This window comes from Pelobates fuscus, chromosome 4 (assembly GCF_036172605.1).
Source record: "Pelobates fuscus isolate aPelFus1 chromosome 4, aPelFus1.pri, whole genome shotgun sequence".
Taxonomy (NCBI): domain Eukaryota; kingdom Metazoa; phylum Chordata; class Amphibia; order Anura; family Pelobatidae; genus Pelobates; species Pelobates fuscus.
The window spans coordinates 53,987,551-53,996,916 of NC_086320.1; the positions used below are offsets into that span (position 1 = coordinate 53,987,551).

A 9,366-nucleotide genomic window follows, 5' to 3' on the forward strand; every position below is an offset into this window, starting at 1 on the left:
TCCCTGTATTTGGATCTATCTCCAGAAAACGTTTCGGGATTACAGACAGCAGGGTCGCTAGCTGAGTGCATAACAGTATGAGGACTATGGGTTTGTAAGTCTCTGACATAAGTAAGAATCCGTTCATTTGTAACCTGGAGGTCTTGCATGCCTTGGGCAAGTGTATCGACTCTTTGATTCAGCATAGTAAATTTTGAATCGAAATCTGCTGGATCCATTACAGAGGCTGGATTAATCTGTCACGTTTACATAGATTGATGTGGAGCGCAACTGCAGATTTCTTAGGATTTAAATTGATGATTAGAAAATTAGAGAATAAAATAGGAATTGTCTATTCAATATAGGAAAATACAGGTACTGTATCTTTAATTACTTCGCTGTAGGAAAATACAGGTACTGTATCCTTAAATACTTTGCTGTTGGTAAGCAGCTTCCTATATACATGCAATCTAGCACATTTGGTGTTTGCAAGTTTTAGGTTAATGGAGAAAGCTATAATGAAGTTGTAACAGCAGAGATTCGTTTTAGGTTTAAAGTTAGCAGGTTAGGGAGCAGCTGGTGCCTGAATGCTTAACGGGATTGCGAGCAGGTTGTAGCAGAAATGATTGGATAGCTTGAGAGCAGACTATGGAAGGAATGCTCAGCAGTCTTGAGAGAAAGAAGTTCGTATCACAGATGAAACGATTAACTTAGCTTCCAGAGGGTGGAATTCAGGTTCTGGAGTTTTCCTCTGGGGAGGTTCTTCGGTAACGCTGTTCATTAATCCAGCGTCTTGTATCTGGCGCGGTCGCATTATGTAGCGTGGAGAGACCGCGTCAGAGAGGGGGTGTGGCTAAACTCCGTCAACCCGGAAGAGACAGGGAATTACCGGTAGCTGGGGCATGACACCCTCCATGGGTGAAGATGGATTATTTTTTTGCGCTCGGGTTTTTTCATCAGGTGTTTTTTTTTTGCACTCGTTTTTTTATTTTATTTAAAGTTCGTCGGGTATGATGGCTTTTTATTTGGCCTTTTTGGGGGCTGAAAACTGAAGATTTTATAAAAAAGAAGACCTCAAATGGTAAATTTAATTTTTTTTTACAGGTTAGTTATTTTATTCCCCCTCCATATTTTTAGGGTGAGGGGTGTAGGTAGGGGATAGCTTGATTTGGGTGGGGGGGGGGGGTGACTAGGGGCTTGGGATCCCTAGTCCCCTTGATTGGGGGGGGATTTTCATTTAGGGCCCCCACCCGCCGCTCAGGGGTGGGGGCTGGGGGGGACAGTAGGTCCCTCCCTTATTGTTTTTTTAGGGCCCCCACCCACCGCTCAGGGGTGGGGGCTCGGGGGGGGGAGGACAGTAGGTCCCCCCCCACCATTTTTATCTAGGGCCCCCACCCACGCTCAGGGGTGGGGGCCGGGGGAGGACAGTAGGTCCCCCCCTCTCTTTATTTAGGGCCCCCACCTACCGCTCAGGGGTGGGGGCCGGGGGGACAGTAGGTCCCCCCTTATTGTTTTTTTAGGGCCCCCACCCACCGCTCAGGGGTGGGGGCCGTGGGGGAGGATGGTAGGTCCCCCCCACCATTATTATCTAGGGCCCCCACCCATTGCTCAGGGGTGGGGGCCGGGGGGAGGACAGTAGGTCCCCCCCTATCTTTATTTAGGGCCCCCACCCACTGCTCATGGGTGGGGGCCGGGGGGTCAGTATGGCCCCCCCTTATTGTTTTTTTAGGGCCCCCACCCACCGCTCAGGGGTGGGGGCCAGGGGAGAGGACGGTAGGTTCCCCCCACCATTCTTATCTAGGGCCCCCACCCACCACTCAGGGGTGGGGGCCGGGGGGAGGACAGTAGGTCCCCCCCTATCTTTATTTAGGGCCCCCACCCACCGCTCAGGGGTGGGGGCCGGGGGGGACAGTAGGTCCCCCCTTATTGTTTTTTTAGGGCCCCCACCCACCGCTCAGGGGTGGGGGCCGGGGGGGGAGGACAGTAGGTCCCCCCCACCATTATTATCTAGGGCCCCCACCCACTGCTCAGGGGTGGGGGTCGGGGGGAGGACAGTAGGTCCCTCCCCTCTCTTTATTTAGAGCCCCGACCTACCGCTCAGGGGTGGGGGCCGGGGGGGAGGACGGTAGGTCCCCCCACCATTATTATCTAGGGCCCCCACCCACTGCTCAGGCGTGGGGGCCAGGGAAAGGACAGTAGTTCCCCCCTCTTTATTTAGGGCCCCCACCCACCGCTCAAGGGTGGGGGCCGGTGGGGGAGGACAGTAGTTCCCCCCTCTCTTTATTTAGGGCCCCCACCCACTGCTCAGGGGTGGGGGCCGGGGAGAGGACAGTAGGTCCCCCCCTCTCTTTATTAAGAGCCCCCACCCACTGCTCAGGGGTGGGGGCCGGGGGGGACAGTAGGTCCCCCCCTTATTGTTTTTTTAGGGCCCCCACCCACGGCTCAGGGGTGAGGGCCGGGGGGAGGACGGTAGGTACTGGCTATGGAGGATACTGTATAATAAACACACAAAGAAATAAATAATACAAAAAAATAAATAAAAAATGAATGCAGCTTCAGAATTAATCTAAATTGTATGCTGTCTAGGAGGTGGGAGGGTCTGGGAGGGAGGGTATGCTGCTGATTGGCTGGAATTTGTCTGCTGACTGTGAGGTACAGGGTCAAAGTTTACTCAATGATTACGAATAGGGGGCGGACCGAACATCGCATATGTTCGCCAGGAACTATTCGCCAGCGAACCGTTCGGGACATCACTAATCATAAGTGTTTAGTTCTGTCTCTTTTAAATTATGTCACGCCAGCATATAAATATAAACCCAAAATGCCACCCTTACTGTTGCTCATAAAAATTACTGTAACATTAACAGAGGTCATTGGCATTCTAAAAAAAGGCAGTGGGGCAGACTGCCCTGGGTGACAGTAGGCAGAGGGGTGGACAGAGCTCTACTGGTGCTTTGTGGGTAGGGATGCCATGTGGTAGGCATTTTTAACCCTGTAAAATGGCAACTAGGGCATTATAGTGTAAGGAAGACATATATTTGTATTCCTAACTCTATAATGTTCCTTTAACTCTCACAGAAATAAATAAATATGTATTTCTTATAACAGTTGATTTTAGAATGGTTAATACAAATTGGTTAAAAGTTGGAATGTGTCATTTAATTTTCAGAATCAAACGAAATTAAAAGTTAAAACATTTATTACAGGATGTGCACAAACTAAGCGATTGTTGTAAAATGATTTAATAAAAAAAAAATTTATGTAAACACTAACCTTAGGAGCGGCATTTAATGGCAAATACTTTTTCAATCTAAACATATATCGCCATTCACAGTCTATAAAATTTTCTCCTTAGTATTTGAGAAAATTGAAATGTAAATTACACAAAACAATAAAATTAGAATAAAATAGATTGGTCTGGTGGTTATTACATTGTAGTTAGGATCAACACTACAAATGCACCAGTGATTTTCTATAAATAAATTAACAAAAAAATATCTAACTTTGACAATTAACCACGGTGAAAGAAGAGTCTGTGCAGTTAACACTGAGTGACTATCTCAAGAAGTCTTTTTTGGTCACGGTCAATGACTTTTTACTTGCAACAGCCTCTCTATCCCTTTTTCCCTCTCTTATAGGAGGTTAAAATTCTGGATAAGAAAGGTGGGTTTTAAGAATGGACAGGGCAGGGAATGATAAAGGACCAAGGGAAGATTGGAAGAAAGGGCATTCATTGTCAAACTTAAGCCTAAGGGACAAAACTGCAGAATTCCTAGTTTGTCTAAATAATATATTAAATGAACACCTTTTGACAGCTTTAAAACTGGGGCACAAGTGAAAACACCTGGTATAGCATGACGTAAGTCCTGAATCCATCCATATCCAGTACACTTTAAAGATATAAAGATATAAACCAGCTTTGCAAATGTACAACTCTGGAACTGACCAGCTTTAAACAATCTAATTAGCCAAAAAAACATATGAAGAAGACATGAATTACACAATGTACACGAGTATTAATATACAGTCCAAGCTATTGAAATTTCCAGATGTCATTATGAAGTGCAACAGATACAAAACAAGCAAAGTTATAAGTGTGAACTGAAACAAAATAAGCAAATGTTTCCCCTCAGATACTCAACAAAGAAGCAACCTTAGATACAGGCAGCCATTTTATTTTAATTTTAAAAGCTTAAATCTGAACTTGTCTTCATATTGGAGACCTTTCAAAATAACAAAGTAATTTACATCCATCTTAGAATATTTTCCTATCTATCTATAGGACAGCATTCAGTAATAATTTTCATTGATGACTCATGTTCAAATGAGGCATATTACTGGATTCAATAGGGCAATTGCATTAAGCTGATTAAGTAGATTTACCTCACATCACTAGGAGAATTTGTATAGAAATGTATAAAATGACACAGGATGCAAAAATGAATCCCACATCATACAACATGCCCTCCCCTCCTCCCCCCTGAAATTTCCATTTTTTAGACTAGAGTTTCATTATATCTTAAAAGGAACACTATGTTTGTATTCCTAACCCTGTAGTGTTAAAAACACTATTTAGCCTTGCAAAGATGAGACAATGGTAGATCCCCAGCTGGCAATGCATTGTGGGAGATGTATGACAGATAGGAATCTAACTTTTGGCCACCCTTGCGCTGGGGTGGGGTGTGGAAAAAAATATATTTGCACCAGGGCTCTCTATAAAGCTGTTCCACCACTGTGCCAGGCTACTATCCTAGATTTTCATGGATAGTTTTCATCATGATTGCCTTCTCCTGTACCATTAAGTCCTACGTACTGAGTAATATTTTATTTATAATTTAGTTTTAAACAAATGAACTGTACATTATTTTATTTTCACAGCCATTGTGATACTTCATGTGAGTCCAACAGATCAGGAGGTGGAGTTAAAATAAAGTGGATGAAGTCAAATTCAATGGGTGGAGTCTAGGTCCCCACCATCCTGAGACTTCACCAGCCACCACCACTTGGTTCTTCTACTTCCTGCAGGTTGATAACTTCTGTTCAATCAAATACTTCTCACAGAGAAGCATTGAGGACACACAGAGCATGATGTCACCATCATCCTAGTTCTGCTGTCTGATTGACAGCAACTAAAGGTGGAGAACGCACAAAAGAAAACAGTACCAGTTTTTAGAAATTTACGGTTTTCAATGATAAGGCTGCATGGGTAGGATTTATTACCCCATGCAGGCTTCTCATTTAAGATGAAATGCTTTTGGTGCTTAGGCTGGCTCACAATTCATGTGAAGAGCAGCCAGTCTACATAACTTCTTGTTAAGCGATAAAATAACAATGCATGTTTTGTATTAATAAAAAGAAATCCTTATACAAGTAACAATTCAGTGTTTCTGATCTTTGGCAAGTGACGAAGAACATGACCAGCCTTTTAGATTATAGCTAGTCCTTAACATTTTCTTTTTTTAAAGTCCTGTACCTAAAATACCTTTTCATTTATTATATTATAGTGTTACATTCTGTAAGGCATTTTATCCTTTAATATATCTAGAAATGTAGAATTTCAGAGAAAGAAGAGATCCAGGTTCTGACTGCTTTTAAGACAAGGTGTTCAACATCAAGTGGGATGTATACATTTTAATGAATTGCAGATAGTGGATGTTTATGGCAGAGGGACCACAAAACATAACTCTACATTAATATAAAAGCATTTATATAAATATGGATGCAAGTGTGTTTATAAAATAGTTAAGAATAGTTAAGATTTAATGAAGACCATCTATCTATCTATTAAGCAAAATGCCATTTAATTTATACCTAACTACTGCTGTGAACACAAGGAGGGTTATATACAAAGTAAAAATTGTTGGAGAATTCAAGATGAACTCAAAGTAAATTTGAAATGTAAGACCAAGATAGCTCAACTGGAAACAGCTCTAAGTCAGTTATGGTTCCAGTTTGGCTATTTTTGTCTAAAATGTAAAATTGCCTTTGAATCCCAAACAGTTAACATTAGAGTATTACCCTGAGGTTACATAGCTGAAAAGAGACTTGCGTCCATCAAGTTCAGCCTTCCTCACATTTGTTTTTTGCTGTTGATCCAAAAGAAGGCAAAAAAAACCCAGTTTGAAGCACAACTTTGCAACAAGCTAGGAAAAAAAATCCTTCTTGACCCCAGAATGGCAGTCAGATTTATCCTTGGATCAAGCAGTTATTACCCTACATTGAAAGATTATATCCTTGAATATTCTGTTTTTGCAATTATGCATCTAGTAGCTGTTTGAACATCTGTACGGACTCTGATAAAACCACTTCTTCAGGCAGAGAATTCCACATCCTGACAGTAGGTCCCCCCCTCTCTTTATTTAGGGCCCCCACCTACCGCTCAGGGGTGGGGGCCGGGGGGACAGTAGGTCCCCCCTTATTGTTTTTTTAGGGCCCCCACCCACCGCTCAGGGGTGGGGGCCGTGGGGGAGGATGGTAGGTCCCCCCCACCATTATTATCTAGGGCCCCCACCCATTGCTCAGGGGTGGGGGCCGGGGGGAGGACAGTAGGTCCCCCCCTATCTTTATTTAGGGCCCCCACCCACTGCTCATGGGTGGGGGCCGGGGGGTCAGTATGGCCCCCCCTTATTGTTTTTTTAGGGCCCCCACCCACCGCTCAGGGGTGGGGGCCAGGGGAGAGGACGGTAGGTTCCCCCCACCATTCTTATCTAGGGCCCCCACCCACCACTCAGGGGTGGGGGCCGGGGGGAGGACAGTAGGTCCCCCCCTATCTTTATTTAGGGCCCCCACCCACCGCTCAGGGGTGGGGGCCGGGGGGGACAGTAGGTCCCCCCTTATTGTTTTTTTAGGGCCCCCACCCACCGCTCAGGGGTGGGGGCCGGGGGGGGAGGACAGTAGGTCCCCCCCACCATTATTATCTAGGGCCCCCACCCACTGCTCAGGGGTGGGGGTCGGGGGGAGGACAGTAGGTCCCTCCCCTCTCTTTATTTAGAGCCCCGACCTACCGCTCAGGGGTGGGGGCCGGGGGGGAGGACGGTAGGTCCCCCCACCATTATTATCTAGGGCCCCCACCCACTGCTCAGGCGTGGGGGCCAGGGAAAGGACAGTAGTTCCCCCCTCTTTATTTAGGGCCCCCACCCACCGCTCAAGGGTGGGGGCCGGTGGGGGAGGACAGTAGTTCCCCCCTCTCTTTATTTAGGGCCCCCACCCACTGCTCAGGGGTGGGGGCCGGGGAGAGGACAGTAGGTCCCCCCCTCTCTTTATTAAGAGCCCCCACCCACTGCTCAGGGGTGGGGGCCGGGGGGGACAGTAGGTCCCCCCCTTATTGTTTTTTTAGGGCCCCCACCCACGGCTCAGGGGTGAGGGCCGGGGGGAGGACGGTAGGTACTGGCTATGGAGGATACTGTATAATAAACACACAAAGAAATAAATAATACAAAAAAATAAATAAAAAATGAATGCAGCTTCAGAATTAATCTAAATTGTATGCTGTCTAGGAGGTGGGAGGGTCTGGGAGGGAGGGTATGCTGCTGATTGGCTGGAATTTGTCTGCTGACTGTGAGGTACAGGGTCAAAGTTTACTCAATGATTACGAATAGGGGGCGGACCGAACATCGCATATGTTCGCCAGGAACTATTCGCCAGCGAACCGTTCGGGACATCACTAATCATAAGTGTTTAGTTCTGTCTCTTTTAAATTATGTCACGCCAGCATATAAATATAAACCCAAAATGCCACCCTTACTGTTGCTCATAAAAATTACTGTAACATTAACAGAGGTCATTGGCATTCTAAAAAAAGGCAGTGGGGCAGACTGCCCTGGGTGACAGTAGGCAGAGGGGTGGACAGAGCTCTACTGGTGCTTTGTGGGTAGGGATGCCATGTGGTAGGCATTTTTAACCCTGTAAAATGGCAACTAGGGCATTATAGTGTAAGGAAGACATATATTTGTATTCCTAACTCTATAATGTTCCTTTAACTCTCACAGAAATAAATAAATATGTATTTCTTATAACAGTTGATTTTAGAATGGTTAATACAAATTGGTTAAAAGTTGGAATGTGTCATTTAATTTTCAGAATCAAACGAAATTAAAAGTTAAAACATTTATTACAGGATGTGCACAAACTAAGCGATTGTTGTAAAATGATTTAATAAAAAAAAAATTTATGTAAACACTAACCTTAGGAGCGGCATTTAATGGCAAATACTTTTTCAATCTAAACATATATCGCCATTCACAGTCTATAAAATTTTCTCCTTAGTATTTGAGAAAATTGAAATGTAAATTACACAAAACAATAAAATTAGAATAAAATAGATTGGTCTGGTGGTTATTACATTGTAGTTAGGATCAACACTACAAATGCACCAGTGATTTTCTATAAATAAATTAACAAAAAAATATCTAACTTTGACAATTAACCACGGTGAAAGAAGAGTCTGTGCAGTTAACACTGAGTGACTATCTCAAGAAGTCTTTTTTGGTCACGGTCAATGACTTTTTACTTGCAACAGCCTCTCTATCCCTTTTTCCCTCTCTTATAGGAGGTTAAAATTCTGGATAAGAAAGGTGGGTTTTAAGAATGGACAGGGCAGGGAATGATAAAGGACCAAGGGAAGATTGGAAGAAAGGGCATTCATTGTCAAACTTAAGCCTAAGGGACAAAACTGCAGAATTCCTAGTTTGTCTAAATAATATATTAAATGAACACCTTTTGACAGCTTTAAAACTGGGGCACAAGTGAAAACACCTGGTATAGCATGACGTAAGTCCTGAATCCATCCATATCCAGTACACTTTAAAGATATAAAGATATAAACCAGCTTTGCAAATGTACAACTCTGGAACTGACCAGCTTTAAACAATCTAATTAGCCAAAAAAACATATGAAGAAGACATGAATTACACAATGTACACGAGTATTAATATACAGTCCAAGCTATTGAAATTTCCAGATGTCATTATGAAGTGCAACAGATACAAAACAAGCAAAGTTATAAGTGTGAACTGAAACAAAATAAGCAAATGTTTCCCCTCAGATACTCAACAAAGAAGCAACCTTAGATACAGGCAGCCATTTTATTTTAATTTTAAAAGCTTAAATCTGAACTTGTCTTCATATTGGAGACCTTTCAAAATAACAAAGTAATTTACATCCATCTTAGAATATTTTCCTATCTATCTATAGGACAGCATTCAGTAATAATTTTCATTGATGACTCATGTTCAAATGAGGCATATTACTGGATTCAATAGGGCAATTGCATTAAGCTGATTAAGTAGATTTACCTCACATCACTAGGAGAATTTGTATAGAAATGTATAAAATGACACAGGATGCAAAAATGAATCCCACATCATACAACATGCCCTCCCCTCCTCC

General features: G+C 43.7%; 2 non-coding genes across 2 annotated transcripts; both read left to right on the top strand.

Annotated features, from left to right (window-relative positions):
• The first annotated feature begins 2,177 nt into the window (after positions 1–2,177).
• LOC134609522 (small Cajal body-specific RNA 11) lies at positions 2,178–2,312 on the top strand. The gene has a single exon (XR_010090810.1). It is a non-coding gene; the product is annotated as a small Cajal body-specific RNA 11 (non-coding RNA).
• Positions 2,313–7,087: 4,775 nt separating this feature from the next.
• Positions 7,088–7,222, top strand: LOC134609521 (small Cajal body-specific RNA 11). The gene has a single exon (XR_010090809.1). It is a non-coding gene; the product is annotated as a small Cajal body-specific RNA 11 (non-coding RNA).
• The last annotated feature ends 2,144 nt before the right edge of the window (positions 7,223–9,366 follow it).